At 40.3% G+C, this 18,519-nt stretch overlaps 1 protein-coding gene across 2 annotated transcripts in view; it reads right to left on the bottom strand.

Moving 5' to 3' along the window:
- LOC122788230 (abl interactor 1-like) overlaps positions 1-18,519 on the bottom strand; it is a 276,722-nt gene that overhangs the window by 150,741 nt on the left and 107,462 nt on the right. The gene's annotated exons all lie outside the window — the stretch shown is intronic.

The following is an 18,519-nucleotide window of genomic DNA, read 5'->3' as shown; positions in this document are numbered from 1 at the left end:
AGTGACATTACTTATCATCTCCCCAGCAGCAGCCTTCCATACTATCAATAACATAATGCCTCTACATCCTGATAGAGCTACTGTAGGCATCCTTATCATCCAATCCTGCTTCCCAAAAGACCCTCACATAAGACATCCAGCTGACAGTAGCCCAAAGCCTACTCTCTCCCGTGCATATTAGCCAACTATATTTTGCCCATACCTTTAATGAATATATGGGATGGGTACTGATACTAACATCCTTCTGTTTAGGTATATGCTGATTTTCAAGAGGCACGTGATACTGTAGATCAGGTTTCTGTGGATATGTGTTACATACTGTACAACTGAATAACATGTATGCAGTCATGGAGTGCCAAGTTTATGCTTTGATATGCATGATCAATTTTACACTAATTAGCAATCAGGATTTTCCATTCATTACAATGCTGCTCATACTATCTGTCACCATCAAAACAAATAGACATTATAAACTGTTCAATATTAAACAACACCCTCACCCTTTCTTCTTATACTGCATACATCGAAGCACTCCAACACCCTATATAATTAAGACACAACTGGCAAATATACTTCAACTATCACACAGGAGCAGTGAAAACTGGTCATCTTCTTACCTGCTACCCTTCTCCATATGCTACATTCATACTAGTCCTCCATAGTAAACTCTATCCTTTTCAAATTCTTTACTAGTTATATGATAGTTCTTCCACATAATGTTCCACAGTAAATTCCCTTCCACTGAAATGAACTCTGTACCTTACAGTATTACCATTCTTGACATAAAATTCTTCCTTGATGATACCTTACTTTTTACACAGAGTTGTACACCTCTAAGCAGTTTGATTTCCACCACTGCACATGCCAAACGTCTTCCTATTTCAACCTTCCTACCACTCTTTTCTCCATATCATTTATGCTAACAACTATGTTCAGCCTTAATCTCTACCCCATAGCACATTCATATTACTTTCTTCCAAAAACACACCTTGCAAATTCCATAAAACACTATCTAAATGGTTAAAATACCTACTCAGACTTGTCCCAGTAATCCTTTACCTTCTGCTTATAGGTAATACGGAACAAAACACATGTCCTCCAACAATCCAACACATTAACTACAGCAAACACAGGTCCTCCAACAATCCTACATATTAACTACAGGAAAAACAGGTCCTACAACAACCCTACACATTAGCTACAGTAAACACAGGACCTCCAACAATTCCATATGTGAACTTCAGCAAGCCCATGTCCTCCAACAATCCCACACATTAACTGCAGTAAACACAGGTCCTCCAACAATCCTACATATTAACTACAGGAAAAACAGGTCCTACAACAATCCTACACATTAGCTACAGTAAACACAGGGCCTCCAACAATTCCATATGTGAACTTCAGCAAGCCCAGGTCCTCCAACAATCCCACACATTAACTGCAATAAACACTGGTCCTCCAACAATCCCACACATTAACTACAACAAACATAGACCTTCCAACAATCCCACACATTAACTACTCAAAACACAGGTTCTCCAACAATCTTTCCCATTAACTACAGCTCCTGTAACTCAGTAAAATGCTGGTTACTCAGTGCTGGCAGCATAAGAAAACAAAAAAAACCTAAGCAAATGGATGCATTCATTCCGGAACATTCACCTGACAACATCACAATAACACAATCCTGGCTTAAAATGAAGCACCCGCCCTCTACTCTCAACAGCCACTCAGTGCAAACTGGAGGAGGTGACACTGCATGAATATATTCAAAACTGGTCTACATATAAATGTTTTTGTCAAGATACTTCCATATCTGACTGTGACCCTAAATGGCTAATTGTTATAATTTCGCAATAGAAAGGATACCCACTTCACCAGCAATATCGTATTTTCCCTACCATTCTCCCAATGTAAGATCTGACATCTCGTTGCAGTCTTCAAGCAGGCAGCTCCACCATTATAAAAACCTGCTCATACTAGATGACTTTAACTTGAATTTACAATAGCAAAGCGACAAAATGTTTAATGAATGGTTAGCTGATCAAGGTTTACTCCAACTGGTTTCTGAACCAACCACACATATCTGTAAATCAGGCAGCTATTTTAATTTACCTCTCTTAATTACCAGCATTCTTGACAAGACCACTTCACTCTCCATTCTGCCCCCTTCTTTGAGTGATGACTGCCACACAACTTTTGACATTAATCATTTTCCCATTACTTGTTTTCCTATCAAAATACCTTAAGACTTGAACTACAGGAAAACTTTCACTGACCTTGCAACATATTTGCCACAATGTACTGAAATCTAATCCTCACCTATACAGACCCTAACAAAGCAAGTGAAACGTTTATGTCTTTACTACTGTCTCTACAAAACAGCAAATTACCAATAATTACCTGTCGTCAAAAATCTCCCCAAAATATATGAATGACTAAACAATTGAAAGCTCTCCCAGAGCTAAGAAATGAAATGTAGTCAAAACTCATGATGTAAAATAATATATTTATTAGGTCAGTTTTGAATACACATTGGCATATTTTTTCAACTGATAAGTTTTCAGTGATGTAGTCATGGAGAAATGTTACATGAGGGGTAAAAATTTAAGTCACTATTTTAGATCTTTTAAGAAGGGATCTGGAAACAAGGTTTGTGGGAACCACACCCATTGTCAATATATGTATTAGAAACAGATATTTTTTTAATTTGTTAATACTAGTAATTTTTTTAAATATCAGAACAAAAATGACTTGTGGCACTAAATGTCTGTGTGGCAGTATGCCATTGTGAGGCATTTTATGTAGGCCAAACGTTTTGTTTGTTTAAACATATAGCATGACATCTGAGTGATGTCAGTTGTAAGAGGGAATGTAGTGTATAAACATAAACAGATAAATGAGGGGCCCACCTCTGTGTTTGTGGCTATTGATAATGTGGTAGATGAGCTGAGAAACACAATTTACTTAATAATAAATAAAGGAGATAGGTTGTATTGCTTGGTTGTGCTATATTCTCCCTGGGGTTAAATGACAAATTTATTTAAACCAGATTGTGGTTTGTGTTTGAATTAAAACATTTAGTTAAGTTAATGAATAAAGAACTTTCAAAAAAGAATATTTATTTATTTATTGATTGCTTGATTGATTGCATTTTGAAGGAACAATGGTGTCCTATTATTTTTATAGATTTTTAATTATTTATTTATTTTTCATGTGGGAGTGTTGGATTTAATTTATTTTTGATTGTTTATTAACAGATTAATTTATATATGATGTCTCTACATTTTCCCTGATAGATGACTCATCATTAAAGGCAGTTAACAAGAAAGGCTGCTGATGCATGGACTTACAGAAGCCATTTCCCATCATCTAGATTATTAAACCCCAGTTATGCCTCCAGTCATTTCTCCAGGATCAGACTAATGACTCATCTTGCCATCTAATATTGTTTGCTTAGATTTACATTAATAATTACAAAGCCATGATATTTAAAGATTTTATCTTACAAAGGACATGATGCAAAACCGCATTGCTACTTCATATCTCTTTAGTGCTGCAAAGGAGATACTAAATATGTTTACATATACTTTATAATATAATTTTCTTATTTTTCTACATATCTCAACCATGAAACAGCAAACACAGAGCTGCTTAGTTTCATATGAAAGCTTACAGGTCGGTGAATATAATACTGCTGAAAGTGTATGTGTAGCTTAATTGGTTACAAAGGTGTTGAAGGTTCTTTGCAAAACATTACAAAACTTAATGTGTACTGTGTTTATTGTGAGATAAAATCCATTTTAAGATGTAGACTGTAATGAACGGTCACTGTAAAGATTCACTTGTGCTGCCTGTGCTGATGATATTGTCTGTGTGTACAGTAAGCACTTAGCCATAGTTGGTGTTACCATGATTTGGCTGCTTTGGGATGGACATGTGTGTCAGTGATACTGCCGTCTGCAGAGGCGATCATCATGGGCTGCTTTGGGATGGACGTGTGTCAGTGATACTGCCGTCTGCAGAGGTGATCATCATGGGCTGCTTTGGGATGGACGTGTGTCAGTGATACTGCCATCTGCAGAGGCGATCATCATGGGCTGCTTTGGGATGGACGTGTGTCAGTGATACTGCCGTCTGCAGAGGCGATCATCATGGGCTGCTTTGGGATGGACGTGTGTCAGTGATACTGCCGTCTGCAGAGGTGATCATCATGGGCTGCTTTGGGATGGACGTGTGTCAGTGATACTGCCGTCTGCAGAGGCGATCATCATGGGCTGCTTTGGGATGGACGTGTGTCAGTGATACTGCCATCTGCAGAGGCAATCATCATGGGCTGCTTTGGGATGGACATGTGTGTCAGTGATACTGCCGTCTGCAGAGATGATCATCACGGGTTGCTTTGGGATGGACATGTGTGTCAGTGATACTGCCGTCTGCAGAGGCGATCATTATGGGCTGCTTTGGGATGGACGTGTGTCAGTGATACTGCCGTCTGCAGAGGCGATCATCATGGACTGCTTTGGGATGGACGTGTGTCAGTGATACTGCCGTCTGCGGAGGCGATCATCATGGGCTGCTTTGGGATGGACGTGTGTCAGTGATACTGCTGTCTGCAGAGGCGATCATCATGGGCTGCTTTGGGATGGACATGTGTGTCAGTGATACTGCCGTCTGCAGAGGCGATCATCATGGGCTGCTTTGGGATGGACGTGTGTCAGTGATACTGCCATCTGCAGAGGCGATCATCATGGGCTGCTTTGGGATGGACATGTGTGTCAGTGATACTGCCATCTGCAGAGATGATCATCATGGGCTGCTTTGTGATGGACATGTGTGTCAGTGATACTGCCGTCTGCAGAGGCGATCATCATGGGCTGCTTTGGGATGGACGTGTGTCAGTGATACTGCCATCTGCAGAGGCGATCATCATGGGCTGCTTTGGGATGGACATGTGTGTCAGTGATACTGCCGTCTGCAGAGATGATCATCATGGGTTGCTTTGGGATGGACATGTGTGTCAGTGATACTGCCGTCTGCAGAGGCGATCATTATGGGCTGCTTTGGGATGGACGTGTGTCAGTGATACTGCCGTCTGCAGAGGCGATCATCATGGACTGCTTTGGGATGGACGTGTGTCAGTGATACTGCCGTCTGCGGAGGCGATCATCATGGGCTGCTTTGGGATGGATGTGTGTCAGTGATACTGCTGTCTGCAGAGGCGATCATCATGGGCTGCTTTGGGATGGACATGTGTGTCAGTGATACTGCCGTCTGCAGAGGCGATCATCATGGGCTGCTTTGGGATGGACATGTGTCAGTGATACTGCCATCTGCAGAGGCGATCGTCATGGGCTGCTTTGGGATGGACATGTGTGTCAGTGATACTGCCATCTGCAGAGATGATCATCATGGGCTGCTTTGTGATGGACATGTGTGTCAGTGATACTGCCATCTGCAGAGGCGATCATCATGAGCTGCTTTGGGATGGACATGTGTGTCAGTGATACTGCCGTCTGCAGAGGCGATCATCATGGGCTGCTTTGTGATGGACATGTGTGTCAGTGATACTGCCGTCTGCAGAGGCGATCATCATGGGCTGCTTTGGGATGGACATGTGTGTCAGTGATACTGCCGACTGCAGAGGTGATCATCATGGGCTGATTTGGGATGGACATGTGTGTCAGTGATACTGCCGTCTGCAGAGGCGATCATCATGGGCTGCTTTGGGATGGACATGTGTGTCAGTGATACTGCCGTCTGCAGAGACGATCATCATGGGCTGCTTTGGGATGGACATGTGTCAGTGATACTGCTGTCTGCAGAGGAGATCATCATGGGCTGCTTTGGGATGGACGTGTGCCAGTGATACTGCCATCTGCAGAGGCGATCATGATTTGGTTGTTTTGGGATGGATGTGTGTCAGTGATACTGCCGTCTGCAGAGACGATCATCATGGGCTGCTTTGGGATGGATGTGTGTCAGTGATACTGCCATCTGCAGAGGCGATCATCATGGGCTGCTTTGGGATGGACATGTGTGTCAGTGATACTGCCGTCTGCAGAGACGATCATCATGGGCTGCTTTGGGATGGACATGTGTGTCAGTGATACTGCCGTCTGCAGAGGCGATCATCATGGGCATGACTCTTTGCTTTTTCATTGTGCAGTATGTACAGTTATGTGTTTTAGCAGTACAAATGGTCTCTGATGTGCTCTTCTCCACTTATGTAAGGGCTGCTGAATGCTGTTCTGTATTACCCTCCTGTGTTGCTGCAGATATAACTTGTTTGGGCAGCCATGAGGCTGGCTGTGGTTATACTGTTTAATGGACATAAGCATGAGTGATCTCTACATATGTTGCTTTTTGTTTGAACTGAGTATTGTCAGATCTGCACTGGATATTGTGTTAGGATATTAAGCCAGCACTGGACTACTAGTGTGGACTTTTTGCTGGTGTTATTTTTTTTCTCTTTTTTTTTGTTTTTGCACTAGTGTGTTATATAGTCTGTTTGCTTTCTGCACTGAGTATTGTTGCAGACTTCTGCTACATCCTAACACCCTGTGGATTCCATCCTTTATTGTGTGAGCAGTCTTCACTTTTGTTCAGAATTTGTTATTAGCAATTCCTGCATATTTTTCTTTTCCTTCAGCCTGGAAACTTGAGTTGACACAGAAATCCTGTAGTGGACTGTTTTTTCCCTTCTGTTTTATGTTTTGTGCCATGTTGTAAATGTTTCCTCCCTTTTTAGTGAGTTAGTCCCTTTGACAACACATACTGTTCTACTCCCAGGCAACCATTCATTGCTTCTGCACATGTGCTTCATTTCTTGTGCGCACAGTTTCTTTCAGATTCAAAGTCACTTAGGAGGATTGTCCATTAAAACTCTTTTCTTAACTAATGGTGCTTTTTGGCAGTAGCTGATAAGAAAATTGGGGAAGGTAGGATTGGCCAGTGTTTTACCAATTTACCTCCATTAAGTCACAAATAAAATATGCGACCGGTTAAATAGCCGACTCACGTCGGAAACTGCACTTTTGACTGCTGAAAACAGCGAAAGTGCAATGCAACAAATTTAACTATCCGGAAATGTCAAATGTGTTCAAAACACTCAACATTTCCAGATATCTCCAAATACCATTATACAGGGGGGCAAGCCCCCCTTGACCCCCCCTGATGAGGGCGGGCTGTGCCCCCCACACCCTCTGCTAATTTAATATACTAACTATGAGATCGCACCTCAGTGACAGAAAGGTTACGTGTCCCGATTCCCACTGTAGTGCGATCGGCACTCAAAATGCCGAATTCACATTAGCGAATCCACACTGGCATTCACTCATTTGAATTCACAACTATGTGATTTGACATTTACAAATCTTGCCATTGCACTTTCACACTTTAGTGCGTCACACAACAAACTCCTAACCTTATGAAGGTAAACCATTTTACCTGTGTTTGGTGCTTTAATTTTTTTTTTTTAATGCAACTGGTTTATAAGACTAGTTGATGAAATTGACAAAGGACAGGATAACACTGTTTATGATGTGGCTGAAGCCAATATAGCATTATCACAAGGGTATTTGTAGACTACACTACCCTGTCCTGCTGCTGTAAATACCACTACATTTTAGGGAAAACACACTATCAGCATCCAATGTCCTTGACATGCACTGGTAAATTCTAGATTCTTTCTCTTTTCAATTTATTTTAGTTGTTCAAAATCTATATCTGTATCATGGGATAAATCAGTAAATGGCGGAATAGCTAGAGATTTAGATTGACTCAGTTTTGAAAATACAGTATATGTATCTTTTGGGAAAGAAAGCTTTTTCAGATGACCACTAAAAATGGTCCTTTATGTATTTAATTATGTCCTCAATAGACATATTTCTTTCTGGAGAGAAGCTCGAAGATAAACAGTCTTCATTATTGCCATCCATATCATAACCTATAGGAGAAGACATCTATTCAGCGTATGTAAGTTCATGGTCTTCTTATAGTTTAATAGGTGTGTACTAGGTTAATGGCCCTGGGGCCTTTACAAGCCTAACCCATAGAAGTGCCCTGGCATTTTGTTGCCCATTGTTAGTTCCCAGTGCCTCTATCAAGTAGAGCCACTGGAGTGATCCCCGGGGTGAACTTTTTATTTCCTATCCTTTCATCAAGATTTCTCTTGAAGACTGCTAGTGAGGTGCTCTGCTTGACATATATGGGAAGTCTATTCCAGAGCATAGGCAGTCTCAGGGTTATGAACCTGTCCCTCCAGCATGCTCTGTTGATTGTGGTGCGGAGAGATTGAAATTTCTTTAGATGTAGCATTTCTAACAGAGCTGGGTCAGACATGGCTTTGTAAGTCAAGCAGAGATCGCCAATTAGTAGACAATATGAGACAGAGAATAGCTGGAGTTTTTTGAGTCTGTCCATGTAGGACATGTGTTTAAGGCCTGGGATCCTCTTCATGAGGTACTTTTGTGGCTTCTTCAGCTATTACAGGTGTCTAATAAGGTACATGCCAAATGGGGCATTATACTCTATGATTGGTCTAATGAGAGAAGAGTAGAGGGAGATAATGACCTATTTCTTTCTGGATGCAAAACCCTTGGTAATGAGATGTGCCACATAGAAGGACTTTCTGACCACAGTGGCAATGTGGTGGTCGAAGGAGAGGTTGCTGTCAACCTGTGTCCCCAAATCTCTTACAACACCTTCAAGTGTTCAGTGGGCTCCCATCAATGTGGGAACTGAATTTTTCCCAAAGGGGATGATGAAGCATTTTTTGGCATTAAGCTTAATGCCATGATTTCGACACCAGTCATTGGTCTCAGTGAGGCCTTTCTGTAGGATGTCTGCATCACTTGGGGAGTTAATAATGGCTCCCAGCTTGCAGTTGTCTGCACAATTGGTCAGCCAGAGTCCCTCAATGTTGGCCTGGACTTCTGAGAAGTAGATGCCAAACAGGAGAGGACCCAGGACTGATCCCCGTGGTACTCCATTCGTGACTGGTTGGCAATCTGACTTAGAGTCCGCTACTTTCACACTGTGTGTTCTATCTGTGAGCCAGTTTACAACCCACCTAACAATATAGGGGTTGATGCCTAGTTTTGTGGGTTTATCAAATATTCCTGAGTGAGAAATGGTATCAAAGTCCTTGGCCAGATCGAGGTAGGCTGTATGAACTGCCTTACCTTCATCCACCGCTCTGGTGACTGACTCAAAGAAGTCAACCAGGTTGAGCAGGCATGATCTACATTTCACAAAACCAAATTGTGTGGGATCTAGAGTTTGGAGATTCCCTATATCCTTGTTAATTAGGTCCATGATGATGTGCTCCATAGCCTTACATATCAGACTCATCAGGCTAACGGGGCGATAATTTAAAAAAACAACCAGCAAAAGTCCAAAGGTAAAAGATACCAAAAAACAACACGAATTCTCCACCAAAAAAATTTAATGTGGCTTAGCGCCTCGGCAACATCAGCCTTCTTTGAGCACACAAAAAGTAATAAATAAACACTCCCTTTTATACCAACCGTAATTGAATAATCACAGTTAATTACTTAATTAATACATCAATTTAAAAAAATACTTTTTTTTGTTTAAAGCAGCATGACTTACAAAGACAATAAATATATAACATAAAAAAACTAAAATATGTTACAATAAACATCTCCAGTTGACTTCTTTATTAAGTCCACTAGGTGATAATGTATTGTATTTCAATATATAAATAGTTTCCTTAAATAATAAAATATTTTTCAACAGTCTATCATCTCCTTTTCTGACAAAAACTTTTTCTAAAATAGTACACTCCAAAAAATTCACATTACTATTATGTTGTTCCAAAAAATGTAAAGCTACTGGGCTTTCTACCGCTCCCCTTTTGATGTCACGAACATGCTCCTGCATTCTAATTTTAAATTTTCTTTTTGTTTCTCCCACATAACAAAGGTTACAGGGGCACCTAAGGCAATAAATAACTCCTGTAGTATGGCATGTAAATTGATTATTTGGTATAAACCTAATTCCATTTATTTTATTAAAATATAATTTGACATATAAACATATATTACAGGAACCACAAGGAGTAGTACCATAAGTGCATAATGGATGGCTTAATTGATCCTTAGGATGAACATAATAAGCTTTAATTAATTTATCTGCTAAGTTCTGTCCCCTTCTGTATGTAACCTTTGGAACAATAGGAATAAATTTACACATAAATTCATCTTGTGACAAAAATTTCCAATAGTACTTGATATAGTCCCAAATTTTTTCACTTAATAAATTAAAAGTAGTCACAAAATAAATATCTTGTTTTTCTTTGTTACAATTTTGTGAATATCTATTAATTCTTATATCTGAAAAAACAATCTCCTTACCAACTTTGTTGACTGAAGAAAAATTCTCAGTATTATTGGTAATAACTCTTAATAATTTATTAATAGATTCTTTAATCAATTCCATACTGTAACCTCTTTGTAAAAACAGATGGGGCAATAATTTCCAGGGTCTGTAGTCACTCCTCCTTTATGGAGAGGGATGACTGCAACAGTGTGCCATTCAGTAGGGACAAAGTCTGAGGTGAGGCTGTGAGTGAACAGAGCACACAGATGTGGTGCCAGTTCACTTTGTAATTCATGTAGAACACAGTCAGGGATACTGTCGGGTCCCGTGGAAGCTGTATTCCTGGCCTTAGACAATGCAGCTTTAACCTGTGCTGCAGTAATGCAGGTTACCTGGCACTGAGGTATTGAGATTGGTCCTTTAGGGGGAGAGAGAGGGGTAAAGTTGGCACTGAATCTGTTGGCCAGTATGTTGGCAATATCTGTTGGCTCAGTATAGGAGGTGTCATTGTACAGTAACTCAGAGCAAATCTGGGTATTGCCATGGAGATTCTTGATATAACTAAATAAGGCTTTGTGGTTGTTTTCAGTGTCTGCTGCAATTCTGCCTTCATAGCTGGCTTTGGAGGTTTTGATGAGGGATTTCAACTTTTAGTTGAGGCTAATAAGGACATTGTTTCCAGTCTTGGGACTTCACCTTTTTCTGCAACAGTTTTTTCTTTCTGTTGTAGAGTTTATTAATGGCAGGGGACCACCAGACTGGCTTCCTTTTTTTGGAGGAGAGTGTCTTGGTTCTGTTGGGTATGGCTAGTTCCATGCATTTCTGTACGTGTTTGTACAGTGCATTGGTGTATGATTCAGCAGCCATGCATCTATTTTCCATTGGTATGGGTGCCTTGAAGTTAGCCACCTCTGTTTTTAGGTGTCCAAAGTTGGCTTTGGGAAATTTTTTATGGTGGATACCTTTGCAGGGGGTGTGGGTGAGATGTGGATTTCCATGGTGATTATTTTGTGGTCAGATCTAACCAGGGAGGACTTGACTATTGGTGTAGAGCAACAGTTGCCCATGTTAGTAATAATCAGGTCAAGGATGTTGCTTCCTCTAGTGGGAGTAAGAATGAACTGGTCCAGGGCATTGGAACTGATGAATTCCAGGAAGCGTTGGGTCAGTGCATTGGTGCTTGAGTAGTTTTCCCAGTTGATAGAGGGGTAGTTGAATTCTTCTAGTATGAGAGTGTTGCGTTGGACCTTGATAAATTCCAGGGTGCTTAGGAACGTTGTTTGAGAGTCTAGGGACATGGTTGGGGACCTATAGCAGGCTATGACCTGGATCACAGTCTTACCCAATGTTAGTTGTACCTAAAGTATCTTAGATGTATTATGCTGGGCTACTAGTCTGGAGGTGTCCATATCCTTTATGAATATGGAGACACCACCGCCTTTGGGCTTCAGTCCATGTTTTGGGGCCGAAAGGTGTGGAATGAGTTATAGCTTGGTAGTGCAGGGGTGCTTTGTGCCACTTTAAACCAGGTCTCCATTACAGCACAAATGTCAATGTTCTCCATTTTGAGGAGTGCTTCAAGTGAGTGCATCTTGAGATTTAGACTTCTAGCGTTGAGCAGCATGACCCTCAGATTGCATTGATTTATAGCTGTTACTGTGGTAATTTGGTCTTTGGAACACCACCTAAAAAGGCACTATAGGGGTAGCAAGAGCCTTAGCCAGTAGCAGAAATCCAGGGGTGACAGATGCAGGCCATCTCTGGCAAAGCATCGAGGTCTGTCAATCATGTCATCCCAAGCAGACAGATACTGGATCCCCTTAGAATGACTCCAGAAATGTAGCCAATTGTTGAAGTCAATCATTTTTTGTTTGTACTGCGGTATCATTCTGGGTGATGGTAAGATACTGCTCAGGGCTAGTGTCATACCTGCCAGGGCCATATAATCTGAGAGCTCCACCATGTCTCTTTTCATGTAGTCCAGGGAGGTGCATCTCAGGTCATTCACACCCACATGGACAATGACAGAGTCATACTTGTACTTGTTGTGGAGTGACCTGAGTGCATGTGTTATGTGTCAGATTCTGGCACCTGATAGACAGCTGACTGTTACCTTCTCCTTATTCAACCTAGTGAGGGGAACATCTGTGTGCCTCACTATTGAGTCACCTATGCTTAGTGTATTGGGCAAGGTGTTTAGGCTTAGGGGCTTAGGTTGAGCGGCACACTGTGGAGGTGAGCATGTGTCCTGTGGTTTGTGCTGTGTTGTGGTGGTTGAGTGAATTTCTGTCTTGAATGTCTTTGCTGTTTGGGTGCATTCTACTGAGTGCCTCCGTGAAGGTGGGCGTGTGGTTTGTATTTTTATGTGAGAGCTGTGATACCGGGTGTCCTGGAGGGCTATGTGTTCTTTCATTCTCTCGTGGTAGGAGTGTGTGTGTGTTTCCTACTTCTTTTCTGTTTTACAACAGTGAATTTTCTGTACCACTACACTGGCAAGAGTTTAAGAAAAAAATTGAGAGCATATGTTAGCAGCAATTGATTTGAACAAAAATGGCAGAATATCTGACATTTACTGCATTAATACTTTAATACTCTGTACTTGTGTAGGGCTGTGTGCTTACCACACCACTGATATTTTCTACATATGTACTTACTTCATGTGATGTACACCAACCTTTTGCACTTAAAATGTGCACTATCCTACTTCTGGCTACACAATACTTGCAGTACTACTTTAATCCCAGAGTACTTCCACAGGATGGCATTTTTTAAACCTATCTGCTTATATTCTTCCAGCATCTTATTTAAAGAATAACTCCAGCATAACCGACTTGCTGTGTACAAATAATGACCTGTGCTGCTGGATACCCCACATTGCCTAAGGGTAGGGGGGCTATCTGCATTGCTCAGCTTGCATTTGCGTACTTGGCACAGCGATTATTTAGCAATAACCTGTGGCTACAAATGGCTAATGCTTGATGAAATTTTATATAATATTGTGCATTTATTGTGTATTATTTTCTGTGTGCTTAATCATAGATACCTCATAAAATATAATTATTCACACTTCCACTTTATCTATCTGTCTATCTATCTATCCATCTATCTATCTATAAAATAACTTACCTTGGTTGGCACAACAACATGTTGAAGCCAAGAAAGTTGACCACAAAAGGTCAACAAAGCAAACATTGACAGTCAGTTGTGCATGCACGAGGAAAATCCTCACAACATGCAAAAAAAAAAAAAAAAAACTATTTTTTTGAAGGGAGGCACAGCCCCCTTGCCCCACAGCCTCAAATACCCCCTGCTAATTATATCTCCAAGATCGTACACTCCCCGGAGTTTGTCGATCTAGCACACCTGTTGACCATCTGCATATGTCAACCAACTGTGGTCAATCAAGCAGCTGCCAACTTTTTGCTTTGCCAAACGAATTCAAAAGTCCCTATAAATATATATATACCTAGGGGCAGCCTTGGGTTTACTATGAACAATCACATGTAATTTAATCGACAAATAATTATTCAAACTCAAAACATCTAAAAAGTTTGAGAATACAAAAGGTCAAAATGAAAAATGTCAACCAAAAAAACAAACCAGCATAAACCACACATGGCACATGCCTAAATACATAATTGTGGAGCATACAAATAAAACACAATATTTTTGCAGGGGAAAAGCCACCCCCTGCAGCCTACACATCCTCTCTAATTAGTTATAGCAACTCTGAGATTGCAAAGTTCTGGAGAAGGGGCATTATAACAATCTCACACCATTGTTAACCCAAATTGGGTAGGCAAGAAAGCAGTTAATATTAGTAGCAATCAATCAAATTAAGTTGAGTGATATATAATAAATATGCATACATAGATACACACACACACACACACACACACACACACACACACACACACACACACACACACACACACACACACACACACACAATTTGAAGAAGATGGAGGAAGTGACAAAGATATAACATTCACTTTCTAACTATAGCATGAGTCTGGCCTCCATTACAAGATGTGACAGTGACCTTCCAATGACAACTTGCTGAGCATCTGTTAAGTGCCCACTGACAAACAGTAGCTTTCCAGATATACTTGTTAGGCTTTAAAACTTTCAAACATAGTTACAAGGAAGGATGATATCAACAGTATGCAGAATCCTCTTAATAATGTGTGTGACTGACCCAAAACAAGCCAATATTAAATCCAGATAAGGCCAGGCTGATAAAGTACTGTAGGATTCAATTACATTATACCTGTACAAGGTGTTCAAACTGAAATTATTGAAGGAAACAAATATTTGGATTGGGGAATAATGATGAGAATGAACCTTTCATTGAGGACACGTATTGATGATACTTGTGTAAGATCTGCAAGGATGATGGTCAGTATCCATAGAATTATTAAACAGAGATGGTGGTTATAATACCATCTTATTTCTGGGTTAGTAGACCATGGCTAACAGTATAGTATGCTTTTAAGGAATGTGAAGAATTCAGATTTAAAACTGAGTAATTAATATGCAGAAAATATTTTAATCTATATTTAGAATTTAAGTCCTAATTGTATGATTATACAAATACTACACATTATACATGCTGCTTTACTGAAAATGATAATAAAACATTAAAAAAAAGAAAAAGGACATAATGAGAATTGCAAAATTGCAAAGGAGATGTGCTATAAAGATCAGAAGGCTAGAAAATCTAGCTTATGTGGAGAAACTGAAAGCTCTAGATTTATACAATCTGCAATATAGATTTAATGATGTTTTTGCATACTTCTGGGTGGCTGCGGTGGTGCAGCGGTTAGCATTGCCACCCCACAGCAAGAGGATCTCTGGTTTGATTCTTGGCTGGGTGCCTTCTGTGTGGTCTGCATGTTCTCCCTGTGGTCACGTGGGTTTCCTCTAGGGGCTCCTGTTTCCTCCCACATCCCAAAGACATGCTGTAGGTGGAGTGAACACTCTAAATTGGCCCTAGGTGTGAGTGTGTGCCTTCTGTGGAAGGTTCGTTGCTGGGCTGGCAACTCGACACCGTAAAAAACTCCACTGCCAATCATGAGCAGACAGGTGATCCGCTGTGGTGACCCCTAACCGGGAAAAAGCTGAAAGAGAAGAAGTTTTTGTATACTTCTAACATTCCACAAAAGGCTGGTATCTGTTTGAATGTGTTTGGTTACACATAAAACTGGAGAAGATTAGTACAAGAGGATGCACCCATAACTTAGCAGGTCATAAATGTGAAATGAACATCACACATTTGTGGGCTAATAAGAGAATCATTCATGAAGGAACTCAACATGTTAATAGTGTAAAGGTAGAGAAGACTCTAATGGGATTTAAGTCAGAGTTGGATGAGAACCTAGGATTTCTTTGAGCTGGGCTGAGACTTTCATGATCACAGTCATTTAAGCAAGTTCAGGTTTAATTTAGTCACCCATTGTGGCTATAGTATGTCCTAGATCACAGAACTTGGGGGAAGGAAGTTAAGCAATTTTGGAGTTAATACATTTAGAGATGTGGGGAGCTACAGGGGTGTTGCCTTTGCAAAAAAATGCATTTTTTTTTGCTAAAGCTGGTTTTTGGAGACAACAGCTTTGAGAGAGTGAGGTTTGTCAGCTCATTGTTTCTGGCTCTATTAGTAGACATGAATCTGAGCTGAACAAATACATGACAGAAAATAAATATATGAAATAGACTTTGGAAAACAGTTAGGATGAAAAATATTCATCATGACTTGAGTTACAGAGCACCTAGTCTAGAGGTAGAAATGTGGTTAGCTTTTTCACCTCAGTGCTGTATTTATCATTGTACACTTGTTTCATCAGGGCTTGACTAGCTTTTGTGGTAGACTTTCATCTTGATATTTCTATAGAGATAATACTCAACGTGGAGGGTCTATCATAAAAGGCAATATTTTCTCTTGGTTGTTAAATTCATAGGTTCATAGGTTCATAGGTAGATACTAGGCTATCGGCCCAAGGGCCTACATAAGCCTAGCCAGCAAGGTTCCATAGCTTACGCCACCCAAGAAAGTTATTTTCCTGTGCCACTGTCCAGCAGAGACACAGAAGTGATCCCCGGGTGTATTTCCTATTTCCCATCCACTCATCAAGATTTTTCTTGAAGAGTGCTAATGAAGAACTTTGCTTGACATAAATAGGTAGCTTGTTCCAGAGTATAGGAAGTCTCTGGGACAGGAATCTATCCCTCCAGCGTGTCCTGTTTATTGTGGTGACAAGGTTTAGGTCCCTAGAGCGTGTAGCTCGGAGGGATTGGGATTTCTTTAGGTGTAGCATGTCCACCAGCTCTGGGTTTGACATAGCTTTATATGTTAGGCAGAGATCACCTCGGAGTAGGTGATATGCTACGGAGTAAAGCTGGAGTTTTTTGAGGCGGTCAGTGTAGGGCATTTGCTTGAGGCCAGTAATCCTCTTTGTGAAGTACTTCTGTGGCCTTTCCAGCTGCTGCAGATGTCTTGTGAGGTACATTCCTAAAGGGGCGTTGTACTCTATAATGGGTCTAATGAGTGAAGAGTAGAGGGGAACAATGACCTCTTTTTTCCTGGATGAGAACCCTTTTATGATGAGGTGTGCCACGTAGAAGAACTTCAAGGATTTCAAGGTCAAAGATCAAGTGTAACCCAGGTATGACATTAACCTAGCACTATGTACACACATTATTGCTGTTATAATTTGACTGTAGTTGTAAATTCTAAATATTAAAATTTTAAATGTTCAGTGTTCAATGTAGTGGGTAAAGGACTACAAAAAACCTGTATGACATGGGTCATACACAGCATACCAAAACCAGCAGTCCAACTGAAGCTTGAATATATCAATAAGTAGGTTCTTGTCTGATCTGGAATGTCAAGAAGTTCCAGATTTTACCACCTCTACACCATAAATTTCATTCTTCAACTGACAAAGAGCTACTGTCAGGGTCACAAATGAATTCCTGTTTCTAGTATTTAAAAATGGGAAGTAAATGTTACCAAGAAACAGTTGATAAAGCTTCACTACTGCTACACTTGCAGATTATAATTATACATCTCAATGTGTCTACATGATATAGGATAAAGTTTTGAAAATCTAAACCTTTCTTTATACCCAGATCATACATTTCCGTAATTTGCCAAGTATATATTTCTGTATCCTTCCAAGCCTCTTTCTGAAAGTTTTGTTGTAAATACAAGAGACTTACCACATTCAATGTGTGGTCTACTTAAGGTGGCATATAAAGGAGTAACACAACCATAACCCTAACCTTATCAGACCCCATTTAGTACGTGGCCTACTTAACATGGTATATAAAGGAGCAACACAGCCCTAACCCTAACACACCCCATTCAATATGTGGCCTACTTAAGGTGATATATAAAGGAGTAACACAACCCTAACCCTAACTGACCCCATTTAATATGTGGCCTACTTAAGGTGCTGTATAGAGAAGTAACACAACCATAACCCTAACCTTATCAGACCCCATTCAATACGTGGCCTACTTAACATGGTATATAAAGGAGCAACACAGCCCTAACCCTAACACACCCCATTCAATATGTGGCCTACTTAAGGTGATATATAAAGGAGTATCACAACCCTAACCCTAACTGACCCCATTTAATATGTGGCCTACTTAAGGTGATGTATAGAGAAGTAACATAACCCTAACCCTAACAGACCCCATTCAATATGTGGCCTATTTAATTTGGCATATAAGCGAGTAACACAACCCTAACCCTAATTCTAACTGACCCCATTCAATATGTGGCCTACTTAAGGTGGTATATAAAGGAGTAACGCAACCCTAACCCTAATCCTAACTGACCCCATTCAATATGTGGCCTACTTAAGGTAGGTAAATGTGGCCTGCTTAAGGTATAAAGGAGCAACAGATTCTCATCCCTGCTAATGATGAATCATAAAATACCCTTCATTATACTATAGCATTTCCTTATAACAAAGTTAATATGTGCTTCAAATCTGAAATGATCATCCATGGTTTTCCTGAAATCTTTAACAGTGTTAGCGTGAGAAATAATTTCCTGATTATTTATTTTAACAGAATCTATTTGTAAATTATGTAACTGATGTCAGGGATGTCTGAATAATGGAACTGTTGCTCATGAATGAAACAGACTGTTAATGATGAAACAAT

This window comes from Protopterus annectens, chromosome 13.part0 (assembly GCF_019279795.1).
Source record: "Protopterus annectens isolate FY-2018-M chromosome 13.part0, PAN1.0, whole genome shotgun sequence".
In the NCBI taxonomy this organism is placed as follows: Eukaryota; Metazoa; Chordata; order Ceratodontiformes; family Protopteridae; genus Protopterus; species Protopterus annectens.
This window is presented reverse-complemented; position numbering and strand designations above follow the sequence as displayed.